We start from the raw sequence: 27,189 nt of genomic DNA on the forward strand, positions 1-27,189 counted from the left end.
CTGAGGTCCAGAAAAGTGACTTGCCCAAGGTCACACAGCCAGAATTAGATCCCAGGTCTTCTGACTCTCAGTCCTATGTTCTAACTACTAGGTCATGCTGCTTCTTGTCAAAAGGTGAGATTATTTCCATGAGTGTGAGGGCATCTCTGGCACCCTCAAACTGTATGCCATGAACTCCCTAGAAAGCCAGCAAGTTGCAGTTGACCTTTGAGAGGGAGAGTGGGTGACTTCTCTGACCCCTTGCCATTCGGGGTGATCATTGCTTAGGCATCAAGTGCATGTCTGAAAACGACTGTGTTGTCTTCAGCAAGAGATTGGTCTGGGACTGACTGCTTCCCAGGACTTTAGTTTAAGATTGGGTGGAGGAGATGAGAAAGGGCCCCAAGAAGCATGGGAAATATCTGGGATTGGACTGGCCAGTTCTGCTCCCCAAGGGCCAGTTACTGAATAGTAGTGATGATAATTATTGAGCACTTATTGAATATAGGCACTGTACTAAGTGCAAGACATATTCTGTGCCCACAATCTATGATAGAAAAATGTTTACAACTAGTGGAATCAGAATAAATAACTGAATGTTCAATTGAACACACACACACACACACACACACACACACACACAGGGTTGAGGACAGGCATAAATAAATAAACACTTAAGTGCAAGAGGAGTCTGTAATGATTCCCAAATTTATATCTCCACTCCTGATCTCTCTCTTTCTCTGCAGTCTCACATTTCCTCCTGCCTTCATTCCTGCCTTCCTCTTGGATGACCCACTGACCACCTCAAACTTTACACGTCCAAAACAGAACTCCTCATCTTCCCACCCAAGCTCTATTTTGCCCCTGATTTTCCCACCACTATAGACAGCATCACCACCCTCCCTACCTCACAAACCCATAACTTTGGCATTATCCTTGACTGATCTCTCTTTCTACCCACATATTCAATTTGCCATATTGTTGTGTTGTACTCTCCCAATTGCTTAGTACAGTGCCCAGCACACAGTAAGTGCTCAATAAATACTATTGGTTGATTGATTCCACCTTCACAACATTGCTAAAATCCAACCATTCCTCTCCATCCAAACTGCTGCTATACTGATCCAAGCAGTTAATCTAGCCTGCCTTGCACACAGTAAGTGCTCAGTAAATACAACTGAAATATGATTGAATGAATGCCTTATCTGCTGCACCAACCTTCTTGCTGACCATCCTGCCTACTGTCTGTCTCTCTCCACTCCAAGGTACACTTCATTCTTCTGCCGGGATCATTTTTCTGAAAAAACATTCAGTCCACAATCCCCCCCTCTCCTCAAGACCCTCCAGTGGTTGCCCATCTACCTCCACATCAAACAGAAACTCCTGACCAGAGGCTCTAAAACCCTTAATCAGCCTGCCTCATCCCTCCTTACCTCACTAGTCTCCTTCTACAGCCCAGCTCATACATTCTGCTCCTCTAGCACCAGTTTACCTGCCCCAAATTCATCTATCTGGCTTCCAAGTCCTTTTCCACACCTAATTCTTGTCTGGAACTCCCTCTCCCTCCTTATACACCAGAGCACCACTCTCCCCACTTTCAAAGCCTTAATAAAATCACATCTCCTCCAAGAGTCCTTCCCTGAAATCCCTCTCCCTTCTGCTTTGCCCTTGAACTTCGATTCTTACTCTTTAATCATCATCATCAATGGTAAGCAGTTGATATTCACTCTACCCCCAGCACCCATAGCTCTTATGTACATATCTGTAACATTTATTTATATTCATGCCTGTCTCCCACTCTAGACTCTGAGCTTGTTGTGGGCAGGGTACTCATCTACCAACTCTGCTGTTTTTTGCTCTAACGAACACTTAGTATAGTGCTCTGCACATGGTAAGTGCTTAGCAAATACCACAATTATTATTATTATTATTATTATCAGATATACAAAATGGAGAAGAGCAGGTGGAGAGCTTTGATGCTGATCTAAGAAACAGCCTGGCCTAGTGGATAAAGAATGATCCACGATTCAAATCCCACTCTGCCACTTGTCTATTGTGTGACCTTGGATAAGTCACTTAACTTCCTTGTGCTTCAGTTACCTCATATGTAAAATGGAGATGAAGACTGTGAGCCCAATGTGGGACAGGGATCATATCCAACTCGACTTGCTTATATCCATCCCAGCACTTAGTACAATGCCTGGCACATAGTAAGTGCTTAACACATACCATAAATAAATAAATAAATAAATAAACAAACATAGAAATAAATAGTTTTTGTTGGATGAGGAGGGAGATAAGCAGCCACTGGAGCCTTGTGAGGAGTGGAGAGACATGAGATAGCAATATTTCAGGAATAAGACCCATACAACACTGTGGAGTATGGACTAAAGGGAGGGAGTCTGTAGGTTGGGAAGCCAGAGAGGCACTTGATAAAGTAGTCTAAATGTGATATGCCAAATACATTGCCAGTAGGGGTAATTGTAGAATATAAGAATATGTATATAAGTGCTGTGGGTTTAGGGTGAGCTTCAAAGTGCTTAGGAGTATACACAGCCAAGAGCACATTTATAGTAAGAAAAATCTTAGTGGGCATTGTGTTTTGACAAAATTTCAGAGACCAATATCACACCATAAGTTGTCCATAGTCGTGACCTGAGGAGGGGTCAGCTGGAACCACCAAGACATTATAATAATAGTTAATAATAATAACAATAATGATATTTATTCAGCACTATGTGCCAAGCACTGTACTAAGCACTGGGATAAGAAAATCAGTCCCCACAGTCTAAGTAGGAGGGAGAACAGGTATTGAATCCCCACTGTGCAGCTGAGGGAACTGAGGCATGGAGAAGTTAAGTGATTTGCCCAAGGTCATTTAGCAGACAAGTGGCAGAGTGAGAATTAGAACCCAAGTCCTCTGGCTCCCAGACCTGTGCTCTTTCCACTAGGTCATGCTGCTTCCCATGATTCTGCACTAGAATCCTCAGGATCCCAAATTTTCTCTTTGCCCGGAGAACTCATTTTCTAACCTACTTTTGCTGAGGAACTTGTTCCCTTTTCCCACCATAAAGAGGTTTCCTCAGACAGGGGAAAGGACAGAAGTGAAAACTTTTCAAGGAATTGGAGGAACAAACAAAGCTCTCTCCAGTACCACTGTGCCTCCTATGTATTTGAACAAGCTGGCCACGAAGATCCAGAGGGCAGTGTAAGCTCCTCCTCTAGACTGTAGCTCCTTGTGGGCAGGGATCAGGTCTACCAACTCTATTGTGTCGTACTCACCCAAGTGCTTAATATAGGGCATTTGCAGAGAGCCAAGTTTGAGGAGAGGTATGAAACCCAAGCCTCCTTCCCCAGCACCCAGATTCTCCTCACTTCTCCCTGAGCATGGGCTATGGAGACCTGAAGTAGATGGTCAAGTGAGCCCGGATCAAAGGAAGGGCTGAGGTACGAAGCCAATGTCTCCTCCCCCATCATCAGTGGTAATTTATTGAGTGTCTACTGAGAGCAGAGCATTGTATTAATAATCATGGTATTTAAGTGCTTACTAGTCGCCAGACACTGTGATAATAATAATAATAATGATAATAACCTTCTTCAACTGTGCCTATCTGGCAAGTGAATTGGGGGATAGATCCCTGGGGGTCTTGGTAACTGGATCTCTCCCCCTTTAAAATCAAAGCCACATCTTACAGGGAGTCTTCCATGAGTAATGCCCAGCTGTTATTCCCTCTGCCACCTCCCACTCATGGCCTATCATCGATTAATTTATTAACATTGGCTTTCTTTTGTTGCTTTCTGTAGTATCTATTCTTTTCCTCCACTTTCCATATTTAAATACAATCGATGTCTTCAGTCTCCCTGTTTACACTGTAAAGTCCTGAAAGCAGGGGCACGCACATTTTTACTTGGGAGGCGCCCAGTACAGGGCATGGGACTGCTTAGGAGACACTGGTTATGAGAAGCAGCATAGCTCAGCAGAAAGAACACAAGCTTGGGAGTCAGGTCATGGGTTCTAATCCTAGTTCCACCACTTGTCAGTTATGTGACTTTAGGCAAGTCACTTAACTTCTCTGGGCCTCAGTTCCAGCATCTGTAAAAGGATGATTAAGACTGTGAGCCCCATGTGGGATGACCTGATTACCTTGTATCTCCCCCGGTACTTAGAACTGTGCTTGGCATATAGTAAGCACTTAACAAATGCCATCATTAATATTATTATTATTAAAAGACTTTTGCCATAGAGGTGTGGTCTGAAAACCCTGGATTGGAGGAAGACCAGGACTGAGTCCATCAGTAACTCGATTTCTCCAGGGGCTGGAGGAAGTGGGGCAGACTGGGTGCTGCTATAGTGTTTTGGAGTAGGGAGGTCAGAAGGACCTGAGTTCTAACCCTGGCTCTGCCACTTCTCTGCTGTGTGACCTTGGGCAAATCACTTCACTTCTCTGGGCCTCAGTTAGCTCATCTGTAAATGGGGGTTAAGACTGTGAACCCTATATGGGTAGGACATGGACTGTGTCCAACCTGATTAGTTTCTATCTACCCCAGTGCTTGGGACAGTGCCTGGTACATAATAAGTACTTAATAAATCCTATATAAAAAAAGGCACGAGGGGAAGGGAGCTGCTGGAGAGCTGCTTTTCGCCCTTGCCTCTCCATCCAAACTGCTACCACAGCTCTCATCCTATCCCGTCTGGACTGCTGTATCAGCCTCCTCTCCGATCTCCCATCCTCTTGTCTATCCCTACTTCAATCCATATTTCACGGAGCTGCCCGGATTGTCTTTGTTCAGAAACACTCTGGGCATGTTACTTGCTTCCTCAAAAATCTCCAGTGGCTACCAATCAACCTACGCATCAGGCAGAAACTCCTCACCCTCGGCTTCAAGGCTGTCCATCCCCTCGCCCCCTCCTATCTCACCTCCCTTCTCTCCTTCTACAGCCCAGCCCGCAACCTCCGCTCCTCTGCCACTAATCTCCTCACCGTGCCTTGCTCTCACCTGTCCTGCCATCGAACCCTGGCCCACATCATCCCCCTGGCCTGGAATGCCCTCCCTCCGCACATCCACCAAGCTAGCTCTCTTCCTCCCTTCAAGACCCTACTTAGAGCTCACCTCCTCCAGGAGGCCTTCCCAGGCTGAGCCCCCTCCTTCCTCCCCCCTTCCCCCCCTCCACCCCCCCGCCTTACCACCTTCTCTCCCCCGCAGCACCTGTATATATGTATATATGTTTGTACATATTTATTACTCTATTTATTTTACTTGTACATATCTATTCTATTTATTTTATTTTGTTAGTTTTGTTTTGTTCTCTGTCTCCCCCTTCTAGACTGTGAACCCACTGTTGGGTAGGGACCGTCTCTATATGTTGCCAACTTGTACTTCCCAAGCGCTTAGTACAGTGCTCTGCACACAGTAAGCGCTCAATAAATATGACTGATTGATTGATTAATTAATACAATCACTTATCCTATTCTGCCTGGATTACTGCATCAGTTGCCTTGCTGACCTCCAACATCCTATCTCTCCCAGCTCCAGTACATACTTCATTAATTCACTCATTCAATCACATTTACTGAGCACTTACTGTGTGCAGGGCACTGTACTAAGCACTTGGGAAATACAAGTTGGCAACATATAGAGAAGGTCCCTACCCAGCAATGGGCTCACAGTCTAGAAGGGGGAGACAGACAGCAAAACAAAACATGTAGACAGGTGTCAAAATCATCAGAACAAATAGAATTAAAGCTATATGCACATCATTAACAAAATAAATAGAATAGTAAATATGCACAAGTAAAATAAATAGAGTAATAAATCTGTACAAATATATATACAAGTGCTGTGGGAAGGGGAAGGAGGTAGGGAGGGGGGATGGGGAGGAGGAGAGGGCAAAGGGGGCTCAGTCTGAGAAGGCCTCTTGGAGGAGGTGAGCTCTCAGTAGGGCTTTGAAGGGAGGAAGAGAGCTAGCCTGATCATTTTTCTACAAAAACATTCAGGACATGTCATGCTGCTCCTCAGAATACTCTAGTGGTTGCCCAAACACTTTAAGGTCAAATAAAAACTCCTCACCATTGGCTTTAAAACACTCCACAACCTGCACACTTTACTCTTCTAGTGCTAACCTTCTCACTGTGCCTTCAGTCTCACCTGTCTTGCAGCCGACCCTCGCTCACGTCCTACCTCTGGCCTTGAATGCCCTCCCTCCTCAAATCTGACAGACGATTACTCTCTCCGCAATTTCAAAGCTTTATTGAAAGCACATCTCCTCCAAGAGGCCATCCCAGAATAGCCCCCTTTCCTCTTCTCCCAGCCCCTTTTGGTCACCCTGACTTGTTCCTTTTTTTCTTATCCCTTCCCAGCCCCACAGCACTTAAGTAAATACCTATAATATATTTATTTATATTGCTGTCTGTCTCCCCCCTGTAATAATAATAATAATAATAATAATAATAATAATAATAATGGCATTTGTTAAGCACTTACTATGTGAAAAGCACTGTTCTAAGCGCTGGGAGGATACAAGAGGGTCAGGTTGTGTCACGTGGGGCTCAAAGTCTTAATCCCCATTTTGCAGATGAGGTAAGTGAGGCCCAGAGAAGCGAAGTGACTTGCCCAAAGTCACACAGCTGACAATTGGTGGAGCCGGGTTTAGAACCCATGACCTCTGACTCCCAAGCCTGTGCTCTTTCCACTGAGCCAAGCTGCTTCTACTTCCCAAGTGCTTAGTCCAGTGCCCTGCACACAGGAAGCGCAAAATAAATAAGACTGAAATAATTTAGGGGTAGAATATTCCCATTTTATAGGTTGGGAAACTGAGGTTTGGAGGGTACGGATGAGATTCTTTTTGCAGGGTTCCCTGGCCTGGGCCGCAGAGGCCTCTGACCAGGTCGAGCCAAAGCGCCTCCATTTTCCACCGTAAGCTCGTTATGGGCAGGGAATGTGTCTCTTTATTGCTGTACTGTACTTTCCCAAGTGCTTAGTACAGTGTTCTGCATGCAGTAAGCACTCAATTAATATGACTGAATGAATGAATGAATGCACGCTCACTCTGACCATTCTCTTCTTCCCCTAAAAAGTGAAAATGCTGCTCCCTCCTTCCCCAACTCCCCTCATAAAACTGAAAGGAGGCCCCTCACCTCCTCACTGCAGTTCAAAGGTCCCCAGCCACCAGCCCAGAAGCTGCAGTACCAGCCAGGCAGGGCACAGTGGAAGCAGATTGGCTGTGGGGGTGGAGGGGCTTTCTGCCCTGGGGAAGTGGGTGTCTTTCTCCCGGACATGGGCAGGACCCTGTCCGGACTCTGATTCTAGGGTTCTCCAGGGGGTCGGGGCTTCAAAGAGGAGCTGGGTCTGTGCCCAGCAGGAGAGAGGAAGGGGGCATATAACATGAGACATATAACGTGAGAGTGTTCTCCTAGCCCCCACCCTGTATGTGGGGAGGGGCCATGAGGAGCAAGCCTCTGAAGCCAGGGACCCTTCCTTTCTTCCCCTCAACATCCCCACGTCCAGAAAAAAAACCCAAAAAACAAACACTCTCATTGTCTTGCCGGGTCTTCTTGCAGCTCACCACCTAGGAAATGGGGCTGCCTCATGTGGGCCTGATCGCTGCCCTCTGAGTCCAGATCCTGCTGCAAATACCTCAGCAGTCACTAAAGATGTTTTCTCTTTTTTTCCCTTTTTATCAATCAGTGATACTTACTGAGTACTTAATATGTGCAAAGCACTGTTCTAAGCACTTAGGAGAGTACAATGCAAGATAATTTGCAGGTCACCAATGATCTTCTTGCCAAATGCAACAGCCTCTACTCCCCCCTAATCCTCCTCAACCTCTCAGCTGCCTTCTCCTGGAAACCACTCCCTTCTCCTGGAAACGTTACCCAACCTCGTCTTCACAGACACTGTCCTCTCCTCTCTTCTTCTCCTATCTCTCTGGCCTCTCATTCTCACCCTCTAACTATTGGTGTCCCTCAAGGTTCAGTTCTGGGTCTGTTATTGACAAGTAGGGTGCAAAATAGGTTAACTCGATGTAAATCGGCCGCAGGGTTCTTGTACCCAGGGTGGTGACGCAGATAGGAAAAATGACTCCGAGACATGAGTTCAGATAGAGCAGTAAAGAAGGAAAGTGGCTACCTGCCCGTTCACCTCCCGGGAGAGGTACGAGTGACAAGCAGCCCTGATCCCATTCTCACTGTTTCTTTTATTGAGTTACAGCAACATTGGAGTGGAGCACCTGGAAATTTCAGGAATCCAATTAGGACTGACAGGATGTTACAAATTCTCATTATTCTCTGTTCTCACTGCCTTGTGCAGGTTGTTGTTATCTGCCCTATGGCCTTGCATAGATACTTATAACTTGTTACTGGCCTTGAAGACATCTGTTGCTGAGCCTTGCATAAAATACAAAAAAAAGGAGTTGTTCTCTTGGCCTGCACAAAATGGAGGGTTATTGTCAGCATACACAAAATGGAGTCAGTCATGTCAAGTCCGCTAGTGGACAACAGGTCCCTTTCTCTTCTCCATCTCCATCCATGCCCTTGGTTAACTCATTTGCTCACATGGCTTCAACTTCAATCTATATGCAGATCAATCAATCAATCAATCAATCGTATTTATTGAGCACTTACTGTGTGCAGAGCACTGTACTAAGTGCTTGGGAAGTACAAGTCGGCAACATGTAGAGACAGTCCCTACCCAACAGTGGGCTCACAGTCTAAAAGGGGGAGACAGAGAACCAAACCAAACATACTAACAAAATAAAATAAATAGAATAGATATGTACAAGTAAAATAAATAAATAAATAAATAGAATAATAAATATGTACAAACATATATACATATATACAGGTGCAGTGGGGAAGGGAAGGAGGTAATATGGGGGGATGGAGAGGGGGGCGAGGGGGAGAGGAAGGAAGGGGCTCAGTCTGGGAAGGCCTCCTGGAGGAGGTGAGCTCTCAGTAGGACCTTGAAGGGAGGAAGAGAGCTAGCTTGGTGGATGGGCAGAGGGAGGGCATTCCAGGCTCGGGGGATGACGTGGGCCGGGGGTCGATGACAGAACAGGCGAGAAAGAGGCCTAACGGTGAGGAGATTAGCGGCAGAAGAGCGGAGGGTGTGGGGTGGGCTGTAGAAGGAGAGAAGGGAGGTGAGGTAGGAGGGGGTGAGGTGATGGAGAGCCTTGAAGCCGAGGGTGAGGAGTTTCTGCCTGATGCGCAGATTGATTGGTAGCCACTGGAGATTTTTGAGGATTTTGAGGATTTTTGAGGATGATACTTCTATCTACATCACCAGCCCTGATCTCTCTCCTTCTCTGCATTCTCACATTTCCTTCTGCCTTCAAGACATCTCTACTTGGATATCCTCCCATCACCTCAAATTTGTTGAAAATAGAACTTATCTTCCCTCTTAAATCCTATCCTCTCCAGGACTTTCCCATCACTGTAGACAGCACCACCAGCCTTCCTGTCTCATAAGCCCGTAATCTTGGCATTATCCTTGCCTCTTTCTCATTCGACTCACATATTCAATCCATCACTAAATCCTATCGGTCCCACCTTCACGACATTGCCAAAAATCTGTCCTGTTAATCCATTCACTTATCCTATCCCACCTTGATTACTGTTTCAGCCTCCTTGCTGACCTTCCTGCCTTCTGTCTCTCCCCACTCCAGTCAATACTTCATTCTGCTGCCCAGGTCATTTTTCTACAAAAACGTTCAGTCCGTGTTTCACTGCTCCTCAAGGACATCTGGTAGTTGCCCATCCACCTCCATATCAAACAAAGATTCCTCACCATCAAATTTAAAGCACTCAATCACAATCCCCCTCCTACCTCACCTTATTACTCTCCTACTACATCTCAGCCAGAACACTTTACTTTTCTAATGCTAACCTTCTCACTGTACCTCAGGCTTGTCTATCTCACCGCTGACCTGTCACCCACGTCCTGCCTCTGGCCTGGAATGCCCTCCCCTCTCAAATCTGCCAGACAATTACTCTCCTCACCATTCAAAGCCTTATCGAAGGCACATCTCCTCCAAGAGGCCTTCCCTGACTAAGCCCTCCTTTCCTCCTCTCTCTCCCTTCTTCATCGCCCTGACTTGCTCCTTTCATTCACCCCTCACCCAGCCCCACAACGCTTTTGTACATGTCTGTAATTTATTCATTTATATTAATGCCTGTCTCCCCTTCTAGGTTGTACTATCATTGTGGGCAGGGACTGTGTCCATTTATTGTTGTATTGTACTCTCCCAAGTGCTTAGTACAGTGCTCTACATACAGTAATTGCTCAATAAATAGGATTGAATGAATTGATGCTTGCTTATGTTTGTTGTTATTACTAGGATCTGTGCTTTGCCTCCTGTTCCAGTTAGTTATTTGAATACAAAAAGGTTCCCCCATTCCATTGTGAATTCCTGAAAGCAGGGACTTTTTGAAAATTTGTCTCCTCCCACCCAAAAGAGCAGTGTGAAGCATTGTAACCTAGTGGACAGATGAGATCTGGCACCCTTGGTATTCCCCACTGCTCTCAGCTGCACAGCACTTATGTCCATAGGCATAATTTATTTATATTAATGTCTGTTTCCCCCCCTTAGACTGCAAGTTCGCTGTGGACAGGGAATGAGGCTACCAACTCTGTTGTATTGTGTTGTCTGAAACAGTATAGTGCTTGGCCCACAGTAATCACTTAATAAATAACACTGGCTGAGAATCAGAGGACTTGGGTTCTAATGCCCGCTCTACCATTATATGACCCTGGGCTAAACACTTATCTTTTCTGTGCTTCAGTTTTCTCATCTGTAAACTGGAGATTCAATGTCTTTTCCTCCTCATACTTAGACTGTGAGCCTCTGGAAGTCCCTGACTTTGTCCAACCAGATTATCTTTTATCTGTCCCAATCAAACTTATTTATTGAGTGCTTAATATTTGCAGTACACTGTACTAAGAGCTTGAAAGAGTACAGTATAACAGAGTTGGTAGACAAGTTCCTTGCCGACAATGCTGCTTTGAGAAGCAGCATGGCCTAGTGGATAGAGCAAGGGCCTGGAGTCAGAAGAACTTGGGTTCTAGTCCTGACTCTGTCACTTACCTGCTGTGTGACTTTGGGCAAGTCACTTCACTTCTCTGTGCCTCAGTTACCTCATCTGTCAAATCGGGATTAAGACTCTGAGCTCCATGTGGGACATGGACTATGTCCAACCTAATGAGCTTGTATCTACTCCCAGTACTTAAGTATGGTGCCAGGCATGTATAGTATTAAGTAAACATACGCATTCAGTACAGTGCTCTGCACACAGTAAGCGCTCAATAAATACAATTGAATGAATGAATGAATGAACAAATTTCATTAAAAAAAGCTTCCAGCCTAGAGAGGGAGACAGATTTTAAGATAAATACCTACATAGTAGATTTGTACATTAGTGTGGTGGGGATGAAGAAGGGGTGAATAAAGAGTGCACAACCAAGTGCAAAGGAGACACAGAAAGGAGTGGGAGAAGAGGAAATTAAGAATTTGTCAAGAAAGGCATCTTGGAGATGTGCTCTTAATAAGGTTTTGAAGGTGGGGAGTGTGATCGTTGGTTGGATATGAAGGGGCAGCGGGGAGACGGGAGGTGGGTGTTGTTCCAGATCAGAGGTGGGTCATGGGTGAGAGGTCAGCAGCAAGATAGATGAGATGGAGGTACAGTGAGTAGGTTGGCATTAGAGGAGTACAGTGTGTGGGCTGGGATGTAGTAGCAAATCAAGAAGGTAAGAAAGGAAGGGGCAAGGTGATTGAGTGCTTTAAAGCAGATGGCAAGGAGTTTCCGTTTGATGAGGAGGTGGATGGAAAACCCATTGGAGGTTCTTGAAGAGTAGTGCTTAGTACATTGCTTGGCACATAGTAAAGAGTTTATCACATTCTACCATAAGAATAATATTTAATGTTCTTATTGTTATTACAGGGTATTGCACTATGGGCTTGTGCTGGGGGAAGGGGATTTAGGGTCCTGAACTAGATGGAGACCAGGGCTGTGTCCATCAGGAATTTACACCCCCAACCTTTGTGGCTGGCCGAGATTTGTAGGGGCTGATGGGATGCTGTTGGAGTGGTTATCTTTGTCCAGAAACGCTCTGGGCATATTACTCCCCTCCTCAAAAATCTCCAGTGGCTACCAATCAATCTGCGCATCAGGCAGAAACTCCTCACCCTGGGCTTCAAGGCTCTCCATCACCTCGCCCCCTCCTACCTCACCGCCCTTCTCTCCTTCTACAGCCCAGCCCGCACCCTCCGCTCCTCCGCCGCTAATCTCCTCATCGTACCTCGTTCTCGCCTGTCCCGCCATCGACCCCCGGCCCACGTCCTCCCCCGGTCCTGGAATGCCCTCCCTCTGCCCATCCGCCAAGCTAGCTCTCTTCCTCCCTTCAAGGCCCTGCTGAGAGCTCACCTCCTCCAGGAGGCCTTCCCAGACTGAGCCCCTTCCTTCCTCTCTCCCTCGTCCCCCTCTCCATCCCCCGCTTCTTACCTCCTTCCCTTCCCCACAGCACCTGTATATATGTATATATGTTTGTACATATTTATTACTCTATTTATTTATTTATTTTACTTGTACATATCTATTCTATTTATTTTATTTTGTTAGTATGTTTGGTTTTGTTCTCTGTCTCCCCCTTTTAGACTGTGAGCCCACTGTTGGGTAGGGACTGTCTCTATATGTTGCCAATTTGTACTTCCCAAGCACTTAGTACAGTGCTCTGCACACAGTAAGCGCTCAATAAATACGATTGATGATGATGATGATGACTCCGGAGGGCTGTGAGAGGGGAGGAGGAGCCAGAGCCGGCCGAGGGTTGGGGGGTGAGGGAGGACTGACCATCTATTTTCTTTCTGTTTCAGATGAGAAAAATGCCATTTGCAGTTCAGGTGAGGGGCCATATCGACTCCCATCCCATCCCATCCCATCCCTGCTCTTCCCTCACAAGGTCCCTGACTCCCAGGCCTGTTCACTTTGAGGAATCTGGAATGGAGGGAGACCAGGGTTGTGTCCGTCAGAAACACGTTTGACCTGCATGTTTTGTTTTGTTGTCTCTCTCCCCCTTCTAGACTGTGAGCCCGTTGTTGGGTAGGTACCGTCTCTATATGTTGCCAACTTGTACTTCCCAAGTGCTTAGTACAGTGCACTGCACACAGTAAGTGCTCAATAAATACAATTGAATGAATGAATGAATGCCAGATGGGGTGTTCCTATAGTGTTTTGGTCGGGGGTGGAGGGGAGGGGAATGCCAAGGCAGGGAAGTTCCCCAGAGCAGGCAGGAGGGGACTGACCTTCTATTCTCTTTGTGTTTCAGTTCAAAAAATCCCTGTTTTCAGTTCAGGTGAGGGGCCATCCTGTCTCCCATCCGCACCTCTGGCTGCAGCCCTGGGTCCTGGTTACCCTGCTGGCTGAGACAGATGGTCACCTCTCTGCTCTGCCCCTCCCCTCCACCTGTTCTGGGCAGTTGGTGAAGGGAGGAGCCCAGTGATCATGGTCAGAGAGACTGCCCTGACCCTATTCATCTCTAGGTCTGTAAGGCTTCAGGATTCTGCCTGGGCTTTTGGGAACCTCGCTCTGCCCCGGAGCATGGTGTGGTGGGGTGCAGTGCAGGGAGGGACTGATCCCTGCAGGGAAGAATCCCTCCCTCCCAAGTTCCCTTTTTTCAGTTTTGGAGACAACATCAGTGTGGGGGAGGGGGTGGGAGGGCCCCTGTGGCCCCCAGGTGTAAACTTTTCCCTCATCCCTCCAAGCAGCACCCAGCATGGTGGGCCACGGTCATTAGACCCTGATGCTGCTGTTCACCGGACTCCTCACCCTGCTCCCCAGCTCCAGGCTGGAGCCCCCGACCCCTAGCAGGGGACAGCCCAGGGCCTCTCAGCTCAGGCACAGTATCATGGTTTCTCAACTCCCACATTCTGTCTCATTAAATCCTGCAGGACTTCCCGCCACAATATTTCCCCTAACCACCCTTTCCCCCTCCCATCCCAATGCCTGCCATATCCTAGCTCAGTCACAGCAATAGCAGCCTTGCTGTTCTCCCAACCTCCACCCTCTGCAGTCCACACCTCTCTCATTTCCCCAGAGAGTCATGTTTCCCTCTTACTTTACCTTTGTTCTTCCAATTTATCCCAGTTCATTGGCTCTATTCCTCTCCACTCAACCTTCTCACTCGGTCTCACTCTCATTCCTGCTCTCATCTCTGAGCAGCGTGGCTCAGTGGAAAGAGCACGGGCTTGGGAGTCAGAGGTCATGGGTTCTAATTCCGGCTCTGCCACTTATCGGCTGTGTGACTTTGGGCAAGTCACTTCACTTCTCTGGGCCTCAGTTACCGCATCTGTAAAATGGGGATTAAGACTGTGAGCCCCCCCTATGGAACAACCTGATCACCTTGCAACCTCCCCAATGCTTAGTACAGTGCTTTGCACATAGTAAGCGCTTAACAAATGCCATCATCATTATTATTATTATTATTATTATTATTATTATCTCTCCCATCACTGACCCCCTGCCCTCCATATAACCTGCAGACCACTGCTCTGCCCATCTTCCAACCCTACTCAAATTACATCTTGTCTAGGGGGCATTTCCTGATGAATCCCTCTTTCCCACTAGACATTTCAGTGTCATTTCAACACCAAGGTAAATATTCAGTCCCAAAGCATTTTTTATGTACCTGAGTTTATACTGTATAGCTTCCTCCTATCTGAAATCAATTTTTATGTAGACTTCCCCAACAAGTTGGCAAGCCCCTCGAAAGCAAGGATCATGTCTACCAATTTTATTGTACTCTCTCAATATCTTGGTACAGTGCTCTGCCCTCAGGATGTACTCAATAAATACTACTAATAGATTTATTCAGATAAGCAACCTTCCCTTCTGTGTTCATTCATTCATTCATTCAATCATATTTATTGAGCACTTACTGTGTGCAGAGCACTGTACTAAGCACTTGGGAAGTACAAGTTGGTGACATATAGAGACGGTCCCTCCCCAACAACGGGCTCACACCACCCCACCCTCAGACACACAGCACTTATGCACATATCCAGTGCTTAGAACAGTGCTTGGCACATAGTAAGTGCTTAACAAATACCATCATCATTATTATTATTATCTGTAATTTTTCAATTTACATAAATGTCTATCTTCCCCTCTAGACTGTAAGCTCTGATTGTCTTGTATTTACCCCAGTGTTTCAACACTGCTTGGCACACAGTATGCGTTTAACAAATAACACAATTTATTATCATGATCATTTTTGTTGTTATTGTTGTTATTATTATTGTTACTGTCCTCTCTTAGTTCTCCTTTCTCATCTCTTTCTCAGTCTCTTTCATAGGCTTCTCCACTGCCTCCCACCCGCTAACTGTGGAAGTCTCTTAAGGCTCAATCAATCAATCAATCAATCGTATTTATTGAGCGCTTACCGTGTGCAGAGCACTGTACTAAGTGCTTGGGAAGTACAAGTTGGCAACACATAGAGACGGTCCCTACTCAACAGTGGGCTCACAGTCTAGAAGAACTTGCGGAAGGTCAAATTCAGAATTTTGGGGGGGGGGCGGGGGCGGGCAGATGAGAAATGGATCTTTGGCTAGGATGGAGGGGGTCGAAGACCACCAGAACCCAACCTTCGGTAAAACGGGGAGCGCCGGGAAGGTGAGTTAATGAGGCGGGTTGTCCCATCACCGTGAGGGTCAGGGCTGCGGACCAGCCCCTCAGATGATGCGGCGATTTGTGAGTTTTGCAAGACCTCCGACCCCCGGCACCATCAAGGGCCAGTTGGGGTGGTCTGTCTGTCCGGCCTCGGTGGCCCGGGCCTCTGGGCAGGCGGCAGCGGTGGCGGCCTCAAGCAACCTGCAAAGACCAGGAAGGTGACGAGGGCGGCCAACAGGTGGATGCGCAGCTTGGGCTGGACGTCCTTGAACTGGATGACGGCACTGTGGTAGATGAAGGAGCAGATGGCCTCCACCAGGCAGGCCTTGGGCATGTCGGCGTGCAGGGGGTTCCGGCAGGGCCGGTCCCGGTTGACGCGGTGCTGCTCGATGAGGCCGAAGCTCCAGATGGAGAGCACGTAGGCCCGGGCCAGCGGGGCCCCGGCCACCTGGGCCAGGATCTTCAGGACGCCCCTCGCCGAGGCCAGCCGCTCCATGGCTATCTTCTCCAGCCCGGCATATGGGTTGCAGAAGGAGCCAGCCAGGGTCAGCCCGTGGACCAGCGTGAAGAAGTAGGTGAGCGTCAGGCCAAAGTGGGGCGACAGGTTGGGCCTGGACGGTGAGCTGGTGGGTGCAGGCGCACAGCTGGAAGGTGGCCAGCAGCTCCAGGAGGAAGGTCCTGAGGGGCAGGTGGGTCCGGGGGTGGTGGTGGCAGCGGGCGTCCGAGCCTGAGAGGCCCTGCAGGGTGCCCACCTGCAGCAGGCTCACCAGGACCACAGTGGCAACCATGAGCCCCAGGGAGACACAGGCGTCCTCCAGCCCTCCCAGGGGCCCCGCTATCCTCGGCCGGCTTCCAGTAGGCCCTCCCTCCTCCCTGGCTCCCGGAGAGGCCGGTGTGGGGGCGGACAGGGAGGGGGGAGGGACGGAGGACCATGGGCGACCGAACGGGTGAGAGGGCGAGCGCGGCCCCCGCCACCAACCGCCTGCCGGCCAAGCGGCCAGCGCCTCAGGATCGCCTCAGGACCAGTCTGAGTCCCCTTTTATTCTCTATCTACACCCACTCATGTGGAGAACTCATTTACTCCCATGGCTTCAACTACTATCTCTATGCAAATAATTCCCAAATCTCCAGCTCTGACCTCGCTCCTTCTCTGCAGCCTCACATTTTATCCTGCCTACAGGACACCTCTACTTGGGTGTTCTGCCGATTCCTCTAACTTGACATGTCCAAAACATAACTCTTCACCTTCCCACCCAAATCCTTCCCATCACTGAGATAAAACCCCCAACTTCACTGTCTCACAAGCCCCATAACCTTGGCATTTATTCTCAATGCCTCTCTCTAATTCAACCCACAGATTCACTCGGTCACCAAATCCTGCTGGTTCTACCTTAATAACATCACTAAAAGAGAAGCAGCGTGGCTCAGTGGAAAATGTACAGGCTTGGGAGTCAGAGGTCATGGGTTCAAATCCAGCTCTGCCGTTTGTCAGCTGTGTGACTTTGGGCAAGTCACTTCACTTCTCTGTGCCTCAGTTACCTCATCTTTAAAATGGACTGTGAGCCCAATGTAGAACAACCTGATCACCTTGTATCCTCCCCAGTGCTTAGAACAGTGCTTCGCACATACTAAGCACTTAACAAATACCAAAATTATAATTATTTATTATTAAAATCCACCCTACCCTCTCCATCCAAACTGCTACTACACTGATCCAAACACATACCCTACCCCATCTTGACTACTGCATTTGCCTGCTTGCCAACCTCCCTACCTCTTCCAAGTAGTACAGTGCTCTGCACACAGTAAATGCTTAATCAATATTATTGATTGATTGATCATCCAGAAATTTACAGAACCGACTCCAGAACATAAGCTTGGTGTTCCTGAAACACATGAGGAGAGGACCAAGCTTCAATCAGTCAAACAATCAGCAATTTTTACTGGGTGCTAAGCATTGTGCGAGCACCTGGGACAGTACTGTTTGTCATCAATGCTATCACTCAGTGCAGCGCTGTGTTAAGCACCTGGGAAAGACACTTGCAGCTTAAAGGGGAGGACAGAGACCCGAGTTATTTATGAGTATCTGGAGGAGGAAGAGAAAGAAGAAGAATGAAATAGGAAGCCGCCTGAGGCAGCTTTATTCCCTGCCCACAAGAAGCTTCAGTGTCATTTGGGAAGGGGAGAAGCGACAGAAAGACCAGGCACAGACGTATCCCAGCTGTTGAGAGGAAGAGTCTCAAAGAAAAATGAAAACGAGCAAGTTAATTGGTGTCATTTGGAGAGGGGAGAAGTGACAGGCAGATCAGGCACAGACATATCCCAGCTGTTGAGAGGAAGAGTCGCAAAGAACAAATGAAAACGAGCAAGTTAACTGAAGTCAAGAGTGTGTTCAAATGCTAAGGGTGATGATAGGATGGACCTGGGAAGGTGGAGACTAATGAGGGAGGTGGGTTGGGAGATGGGAAGAGCAAGGGACAGACAGGAGGTTATCTGGGAAGGAACGGAGTGTGCGAGCTGAAGAGTAGTGGAGGAGAGAGCGGAGAAGGTATGAGAGAGCCTCCTTGGCCCTCCCCTTTGAGCATCGGAGTGTCATGGGCAACAGTTAGAGCTCTGCAGCAGCAACTGCCAGGGCAGCTCCTCCCCCACTGGGGCCAGCCCCCACTGAGTACTGACATTGCGCTGAGTTCTCAGGATGGAGAGAAGAAGCTATGCCCTGCTCTCGGTGACCTCAGCCCATTGGGAAGGACTAGGAGATGGTAGTGGAAGGAGAAGAGTTACCTAGAAAGGCCTCACACAGACCCCATAAACCCACTGGTAAGGCACCCTCTGTTCCAGCCCCCATGAACCTCTGGCTGGGAATGCTGACCCCAGGTCCAGCAAACTGGTCTAATTTTCCAAACAGGAGCCTTTTGTAGGGGTCTTAAAGGGGAAGTGCAATTTGTCTGTCTCCTCTTAGGGAGCAAGAAGAGGATTGGGTGGGGTTAGACTGGGTGGTCAGGAAGGGACTCAGAACATAATCTGTTGTATTGTACTCTCCCACATGCTTAGTACAGTGTTCTGCACTTAGTAAGTGCTCAGTAAATACCTTGCAACCTCTCCTCTCTGCTCTCCTACAAAACCCAACCTGCACATTTCACGCTTCTAATGCCAACTTACTCACTACACCTCAATCTCATCTATCTCACCGCCAACCCCTCTCCCATGTCCTGCCTCTGACCTGGAATGCCCTCCTTCCTCATATCCAACAGAAAATTACTTTTCCCACCTACAAAGCCTTATTGAAAGCATATCTCCTCCAAGAGGCCTTCCCTAAATATGCCCTCATTTTCCCTTTTCCCACTCCCTTCTAGGTCACCCTGATTTCCTCCCTTTATTCACCCCTCCCACAGCCCCAGAACACTTATATACATATCTGTAATTTATTTACATGAATGTCTGTCTCTCTCTCTAAATTGTGAGCTCGGTCTGAGCAATAAATGTGCCTACCAATTCTGTTGTACTGTACTCTCACAATAATAATAATAATAATGGCATTTATTCATTCATTCATTCAATCGTATTTATTGAGCGCTTACTGAGTGCAGAGCACTGTACTAAGCGCTTGGGAAGTACAAGTTGGCAACATATAGAGACAGTCCCTACCCAACAGTGGGCTCAAAGTGCTTACTATGTGCAAAGCACTGTTCTAAGCACTGGGGAGGTTACAAGGTGATCAAGTTGTCCCACGGGGGGCTCACAGTCTTAATCCTCATTTAACAAATGAAGGAACTGAGGCACAGAGAAGTTAAGTGACTTGCCCAAAGTCACACAGCTGACAATTGGCAGAGCCAGGATTTGAACCCATGACCTCTGACTCCAAAGCCCGTGCTCTTTTCCACTGAGCCACGCTGCTTCACAAGCACTCAGTACAGTGCTCTGCACATAAGTTCAATAAATAGGTTTAATTACAAATCAATCCAGATGGATGGGCAACCACTCAAAGTTCTTGAAGTAGTTGGGAAACATGTATTGAACGTTTTGGTAAAAAAATAACCCAGGCAGCAGAGTGAAGCAGGGACTGGAGAGAGGAAACCCAGGAGGAAGGGAGGTCAGCAAAGAGGCTAATACAGGGACCAAGGTGCGATAGGATGAATGCTTGGATTAACATGGTGGCAATTTGGATGGAGAGAAAGGAGTGGATTTTGGCGGTTGTGAAGGTGCCAATGATGATCATTGCTTCAGCCAGAGATCCAACCTCCCTGGTGCTCAATTTCTCATACAAGATCTTTGTCTATCAGGTGGCAATAATAATAATAATAACGGCATTTGTTAAGCGCTTACTATGTGTGAAGCACTGTGGGGATACAAGGTGATCCCACTGTTGGGTAGGGACTGTCTCTATATGTTGCCAATTTGTACTTCCCAAGCGCTTAGTACAGTGCTCTGTACATAGTAAGCGCTCAATAAATACGATTGATTGATTGATTGATTGATTGATCAGGTTGTCCCACATGGGGCTCACAATCTTAATCCCCATTTTACAGATGAGGTAACTGAGGCCCAGAGAAGTGAAGTGACTTGCCCAAAGTCACACAGCTGACAAGTGTTGGAGCCGGGATTAGAACCCATGACCGCAGGTTCCCAAGCCCGGGCTCTTTCCACTGAGCCATGCTGCTTCTGGTCCTTTTAGACTGTGAGCCCACTGTTGGGTAGGGACTGTCTCTATATGTTGCCAATTTGTACTTCCCAAGCGCTTAGTACAGTGCTCTGCACATAGTAAGCGCTCAATAAATACGATTGATGATGATCTTCCCGTACAAGGTCTTTGTCTACCGTATGGGGCTCGAGAGGCTCTTCCAGCTTGTCACGCAAAGCTTTGATCCGCAAGATGGCGATAGAGAGGCAATCTCACCTTCGCACACAAGGTCTCTGCCTCTCTATCGCCACCCAGTGGACAATCCGAGCTTCTCATATACTGACTTTGTCCACTGGGTGGCGACAGAGACAATACCAACTTCTCCAACAAGCCCTTTGTCCAAGAGGTGACAACGGAGAAGGGGCGAAAGACTGGTAGGAATACTAGTTGTAGTATTAAGCAATTAGTGGCATTTATTGAGCGCTTACTGTGTGCAGATCACTGTGCTACGCTTTGGGAAAGAGTACACGGGTGGAAACTAGACACAGATCCTGTCCCTCGGGAGACTCACAGTCTTTAACTACAGGTAGGGAAGGGAGGACTGGAAAAATCAATCAATCAATCGTATTTATTGAGCGCTTACTGTGTGCAGAGCACTGTACTAAGCGCTTGGGAAGGACAAGTTGGCAACATATAGAGACAGTCCCTACCCAACAGTGGGCTCACAGTCTAGAAGGGGGAGACAGAGAACAAAACCAAACATCAGGGGTCAAAGAAACAATAAAACAGCAAAACATACCAGGGCAAATATACGATATACCCAGAATAAAGACAAAGGCAATGGGATGCTGTGACTAGGAGAGGGGAATTCCTCAAGGCTCAGAATCCAAGGTGCACCCTTAGCTACAACAACCACTACTGCAACCACCACTCTTCCTGAAGGATTATGGAGACCTCATGCTATAGGAGCTTTTCCCTTTTCCTCCCGGGTGGTGAAAAACAGGACGGGATGGGGTTTCCTCGATGGTGGAATGGAAAGCCAAGGCTGGTTTACCAGTTCCCCAACTACAGTCTACTGGGGGAGACAAAAAAAAATAAATTACAGATAGAAGGAAAAATCAAAGTATTAGACTATATACAGGAGCATGGGCTGGGAGGGGTGAATATCCAAGTCCTCTGGGAGTACAACAGATGCAAGTGAAGGGGAGGCTGTCCAGTGGTGGAGATGGTGAGAAAGCATAGCAGCAGCTTTTATCCCCACAGCCCAGCGTGCACGGAACGTGTCAGAATCAGGGGTCCTGAGTGGTGCAGAGGAAAGGCAGTTCTCTCAGCCACGGTGGAGAAGGTTAAGGTGAGAACGTGCAGGGATGTGACGCTGCAATTATCAGATGTTTCATCAGCTGCAGTGGAGAAGGTACGAGAAGGCCCAGCTGCTGCTTTTAATCCCGGCCTGGTGAACACTGGGCTGCCTCAGTTTCTCACTCAAGATCTTGTTCACCAGGGGAGCGATAGAGAAGCAGCCCCAGATTCTAGTGTAAATATTTTCCTCCACCAGGTGGCGATAGAGAAGCAGCAACAGATTCTAATGCAAATGTGTTTGTCCACCAGGTGGCGATAGAGAAGCAGCCCCAGATTTTTTTTAACGGTATTTGTTAATCAGTCAATCAATCAGTGGTAAGCGCTTGGGAGAGTACAATACAACAGAATTAGCAAATATGTTCCCTGCCCATAATGGGCTTTCAGTGTTAAGCCCTTACAATGTGCCAGGACTTCTACTAAGGGCTAGGGTAGATACAAATTAATCAGGTTCGTTCAATCCTATTTATTGAGAGCTCCCTGCGTGCAGAACACTATACTAAGTTCTTGGGAAAGTACAATATAGCAACAAAGAGGAGGAGCAGCGTGGCTCAGTGGAAAGAGTACGGGCTTTGGAGTCAGAGGTCCTGGGTTCGAATCCCTACTCCACCACATGTCTGTTGTGTGACCTTGGGCAAGACTTCTCTGAGCCTCAGTTACCTCATCTGTAAAATGGGGATTAAGACTGCGAGCCCCACGTGGGACAACTTGATCACCTTGTAACCCCCCCCCAGCGCTTAGAACAGTGCTCTGCACATAGTAGGCGCTTAACAAATGCCATTATTATATTATTAAAGAGAGACGACCCCTACCCACAACCCACAGTCTAGGTTGGGCACAGTCCATGTCCCACTTGGGGCTCAGAGTCTTAATCCTCAGTTTACAGATGAGGGTGGCACCGAGAAGTATAGTGATTTGCCCAAGGTCACACAACAGACAAACGGAAGACGCGAATTTAGAACCCAAGTCCTTCTGACTCCCAGGTGGTGCTCGTTACAAATGTCATTGTCCACCAGGTGGCGATAGAGAGACAATCTCTAAGGCAGTGCTTAGTAGTAATAATAATAATAATAATTGGCATTTATTAAGCGCTTACTACGTGCAAAGCACTACAGTGTTTTGCACCCAGCAAGCACTCAATAAATACGATTGAATGAATGATTGAGGTTTCACAAAGTGGGGAATGTATTTGGTGCATGACCTAAGCCAGAGCCGCAGCCCAGACACACGGGGAATCTGCCCCCCCTGGGAGGTGGGGGTGTCTCTGGGGCTGTATGAAGGAGAAAGGACTAGGGGGGATGTGATCTGATGTTGGCAGGGCAGTGAATGAGTGCTGAAGCTCTGGGGCCAGTGGGAACCCATCCATCATGCTCTCCCCAGACCCCAAAGCAGCTCGCCTCTAGGCACAGTCTCCAACTTGCTGCAACCGGGCCAGGAGACAATCAATCAATCAATCAATCGTATTTATTGAGCACTTACTGTGTGCAGAGCACTGTACTAAGCGCTTGGGAAGTACAAGTTGGCAACATATAGAGACAGTCCCTACCCAACAGTGGGCTCACGGTCTAGAAGAGACAGCGCCTGACACTCAGCTTCCTGTCTCCCTCTGGACCGAAAGCTCCTTGTGAGCAGGGAATATGTCTAATAACTGTTAGATTGGACTCTCCTAAGCACTTAGTATACTCTGTGCACACAGTAAGCACTCAATAAATACCATTGATTGGATTGATTAATTGACTGATTTTGCCATCTCATTCATTCGCTCATTCAATCATATTTATTGAGCACTTACTGTGCTGAGCATGTACTAAGCGCTTGGGAAGTACAAATCGGCAACATATAGAGACAGTCCCTACCCAACAAGGGCTCACAGTCTAGAAGGGGGAGACAGACAACAAAACAAAACAGGTAGACAGGTGTCAATGTCATCAGAATAAATAGAATTATAGCTGTAGACACATCATTAATAAAAATAGAGTAATAAATATGTAAAAATTTATACAAGTGCTGTGGGGAGGAGAAGGGGGTAGGGCAGAGGGAGGGAGGGAGGTGATGGGGTGGAGGGGAGGAGGAGGAGAGGAACTCAACAGCCTTTCCCTCCCTGCCTGTCCCCAGCTCCTCAACACCAGAGTCCATCAGTGACATGGTTTCGTGCTGAGCAATTCCTAAGATGCAGCTCTTCCCTTAGTGGGCTCCCAGGCTCAGTCGGAATGCTCTTATTGAGAGCAGTGCACTGGACTAGGCGATTGGGGAAGTACAACAGAAACACGAGTCATATTCCTTTAGCCCTCAGAAACTTGCTTTTTAAGGGGAGGTAAACACAAAAATACTTGCAAACTGTGAGATCAAAATAGAATGTTCAACTGACAAAAAAAAAATATACACACACACACATACACCTGCATCTGAAGAGAAGTATAATAATGATGGCATTTATTAAGCACTTACTATGTGCAAAACACTGTTCTAAGCACTGGGGAGGTTACAAGGTGATCAGGTTGTCCCACGGGGGGCTCACAGTATAAATCCACAACAGCTAGAAGTGGGTTTTGGGTTGATCATTTGGAAAAGGCAAGATGTTAGGAGGGTTTGACGGTGGGAAGGACTGAAGGCTGGTGGTCAGTGGGCCGGTGTCCAGGCCAGGGGGGATGATGTCCACAAGGGGTTGTAGGTGGGAGGGATGCAGTGATGGGTTGTTGGGAGGAATGAAGAACATCAGCTGGAGAGTAGTTGGGGAAGAAAGCTAAAATTAATAGAGATAATAATAATAATGATGGCATTTGTTAGGTGCTTACTATGTGCAAAGCACTGTTCTAAGCACTGGGGGAGATACAAGGTAATCAGGTTGTCCCAAGTGGGGTTCACAGTCTTAATCCCCATTTTACACATAAGGGAACTGAGGCACAGAGGAGTTAAATGACTTGCCCAAAGTCACACAGCAGACAAGTGTGGAGCCAGGATTAGAACCCATGACCTCTGACTCATAAGCCCAGGCTCTTGCCACTGAGCCACGCTGTTTCTCTTAGAGATAAACTGTCGACTGTCAGAGATAAACTGTCAGCTCCTTCAGGTCAGGGATTGTGTCTACTAACTCCATTGTAGTCTCCTAAGCACTTATTACAGTGCTTTGTGCAATGCTCAATAAATACCATTATTTTACTTGTACATATCTATTCTATTTATTTTATTTTGTTAATATGTTTTGTTTTGTTCTCTGTCTCCCCCTTCTAGACTGTGAGCCCACTGTTGGGTAGGGACCATCTCTATATGTTGCCAACTTGTACTTCCCAAGTGCTTAGTACAGTGCTCTGCACACAGTAAGCGCTCAATAAATACGATTGATTGGTGGAAAATCTTAAAGTCAGCAGTCAGGAATCTGGTCCATGTGGAGGGAGATTATAAATTCCTTAAGCACTGAGATTGTGTCTACCAGCTCTTTTGTATTGCACCTTCCTAAGTGCTTAGTACAATAGCTGGTAAATAGTAAGTCCTTAACAAATACCATTTTTTTTTAAAAAAAGTACTTAATACAGTGCTCTGCACACAGACACGGCTCAATAAATATGATTAACTGATGGAATGATTGAGGGAAGATGTACACTGAGAAAGATCTCGGGAAGCTGATCTGGGCAGGACCATGGACTGTGGATTGTGGACTCCGTGGGGATTAGGGACAGGGGAGTTAGATGCAGGGAGACTGACAGGGAAGCTGAAATGGAACTCAAACCAGGTTATGATAAGCACTTGGACCTGAGTGTTTGAGTGGGGAAGGAAGAGAATAATGGGCTGATCAATTAATCAATCATTTGTATTTTATTGAGCACTTACTGTGTGTGCAGGACACTGAACAATGAATGAATATATGCTTGTACATATTCATTACTCTATTTTACTTGTACATATTTACTATTCTATTTATTTTATTTTGTTAATATGTTTCCTTTTGTTGTCTGTCTCCCCCTTCTAGACTGTGAGCCCACTGTTGGGTAGGGACCATCTCTATATGTTGCCAACTTGTACTTCCCAAGCACTTAGTACAGTGTTCCGCACACAGTAAGCACTCAATAAATACGATTGAATGAACAACCCCCATCCCTCCCCATCCCCCCCGCCTTACCTCCTTCCCCTACCCACAGCACCTGCATATATGTATATATGTTTGTAGGTATTTATTACTCTATGTATTTATTAATTTTATTTGTACATATTTATTCTATTTATTTTATTTTGCTAATATGTTTTGTTTTGTTCTCTGTCTCCCCCTTCTAGACTGTGAGCCCACTGTTGGGTAGGGACCATCTCTATATGTTGCCAACTTATACTTCCCAAGTGCTTAGTACAGTACTCTGCACACAGTAAGCGCTCAATAAATATGATTGAATGAATGAATGAAAGAATGAACCAAGCACTTGCGAGAGTTCGAGTTAGTAGATGTGATTGATTAATTAATGATGGCATTTATTAAGCACTTACTATGTGCAAAGCACTGTTCTAAGCACTGGGGAGGTTACAAGGTGATCAGGTGGGGCTCACAGTCTTAATCCCCATTTTACAGATGAGGTAACTGAGGCACAGAGAAGTGAAGTGACTTGCCCAAAGTCACACAGCTGACAATTGGCAGAGCTGGGATTTGAACCCATGACCTCTGACTCCAAAGCCCGGGCTCTTTCCACTGAACCACGCTGCTTCTCCCAATCCCCAAGGAGCTTACAGTCTAGTGGAGGAGACCAAAATGAAAAGAAATCATAGATAGGGGGAGGAGGCAAAGTGTAGTCAGTCAGTCAGTCCGTCAGTTGTACTTATGGAATGCTTACAATGTGCAGAGCACTTTACTAAACATTTGGAAGAGCACATTATAACAATGAACAGATGCATTCCCTACCCAAATGAGCTTACAGTCTAGAGGGGAGCTTACAGTCTGGAGAGGATATGTATATAGCACAGTGGGGGTGGGGTGAGTATAAAAATGGTTAGGGGTGTCAAAGAAAACTTCACGGGCTCTGCATTATGTTCAAAGGGGTATGTCGGAGACAAATTTATTTCTAGTAACACTTCTTCTAGCATTAGTAGGCAGTGGTTGCTGACAGGCAGTTTCCTCTACTAGTCAAGGCCACCTCAACTTCAAGCAATACAGAGTTTCCTTATATACAGTTAGTACAGCATCCTAGCTTCCCATTCATTCATTCATTCAATCGTATTTATTGAGTGCTTACTGTGTGCAGAGCACTGTATTAAGCGCTTGGGAAGTACAAGTTGGCAACATATACAGACAGTCCCTACCCAACAGCGGGCTCACAGTCTAGAAGGGGGAGACAGACAACAAAACAAAACATATTAACAAAATAAAATAAATCGAATAAATATGTACAAGTAAAATAAATAAATAGAGTAATAAATAGGTACAAACATATATACATATATACAGGTGCTGTGGGGAGGGGAAGGAAGTAAGGCAGGGGGAGGGGAGACCACAATTCATAATATATACCTTAAGACAAAGAGCAATAAATTTCTCCTTGACTAATTGCTCAACCCTGCCTCATTCTCCTCACTATAGAGGTCTGGTGGGCAAATACTACA

General features: G+C 46.8%; 1 pseudogene; it reads right to left on the reverse strand.

The window, feature by feature from the left end:
* Positions 1-7,119: 7,119 nt before the first annotated feature.
* LOC119943893 lies at positions 7,120-23,754 on the reverse strand (annotated as a pseudogene).
* Positions 23,755-27,189: the final 3,435 nt, after the last annotated feature.

This window comes from Tachyglossus aculeatus, chromosome 2, assembly GCF_015852505.1.
Source record: "Tachyglossus aculeatus isolate mTacAcu1 chromosome 2, mTacAcu1.pri, whole genome shotgun sequence".
Classification (NCBI taxonomy): Eukaryota; Metazoa; Chordata; class Mammalia; order Monotremata; family Tachyglossidae; genus Tachyglossus; species Tachyglossus aculeatus.